We start from the raw sequence: 1112 nt of genomic DNA on the forward strand, positions 1-1112 counted from the left end.
GGCGGGGTGTGGAACGCGGAAAATGTGTAAAATGTGTTACATAACAGTGAGCAAAAATGAGGCTGCATAATAAAAGTTTTGATTCTGTATTTTGTAGAGATTCTAATAAAATGACCAGGGGAAAGATAACTAAGCATTGTATTTCACTTAGGATATCAATGCACTGTTCAAAATCTTCCATTAACTCTTTAGCCCTCAAAATTACCCTGAGAGCTAAATTCTATCATCTCTATTTTACTGATATGGAAACTGAGGCACAGAGAGGTAAAGTAATTTAGTTGAGGTCACACAGATAACAAGTGGCAAAGCTAATAACAGGTGAACCCAGGCAATCGGTTTGGGAACTGGTCTGGCTGTACATTATGTGTTGACTATAAACAATACACTGTCTGTATGTCGTATATTGAAACATTCTAGAAATAGGTACTGAATAACTGTTTTCCCTGAATCTCGGTTCTGAGTATCTCTAACTGTCCATACTTGAGAGCCCTGGGTTACTGATCTTGATGATATCTATTAGTACACAGCCTTTGCCTCCTTTCCATTCCAGGTGAAAACATGTTCTGAATCCTCCAAACACTCCTACTACAATCAGGCAAACCATAGCCATATGATAGGGTGCAGACGTGTGCTTGGCAAATGCTGCCTATATATGTGAATGTGTGTGGAACATGTGTGTGTTCCTTCTTAGTGTTCAAAGGGCTATAACTGGAGTATAAGTAGCTGAAGAAAGATGGGTAAATGGACTTCTCAATTCTGGTTAAGAAAAAAATAGGAGAACCCGGGTGTGGTGGCTCATGCCTGTAGTCCCAAGATGGATCACCTTAGGAGTTTGAGACCAGCCTGGCCAACATGGTGAAACCCTCTCTCTACTAAAAAATACACAACTCAGCCAGGTGTGGTGGCACATGCTTGTAATCCTAGCTACTTGGGATGCTGAGGCAGGAGAAACGCTTGAACCCTGGAAGAGCCAGACTCCATCATAAAATAGAGAAGAGAAGAGAGGAGAGAAGAGAGAAGAGGGAAGAGAGAGGAGAGGAGAGGAACTAGACGAGAGGTAAGAACAAGAAGAAGAAGAAAGAGAAGAAGGAGAAGAGAAGGAGGGGAAGGAG

Source organism: Cebus imitator, unplaced genomic scaffold (genome assembly GCF_001604975.1).
Source record: "Cebus imitator isolate Cc_AM_T3 unplaced genomic scaffold, Cebus_imitator-1.0 Scaffold12, whole genome shotgun sequence".
Lineage (NCBI taxonomy): Eukaryota > Metazoa > Chordata > Mammalia > Primates > Cebidae > Cebus > Cebus imitator.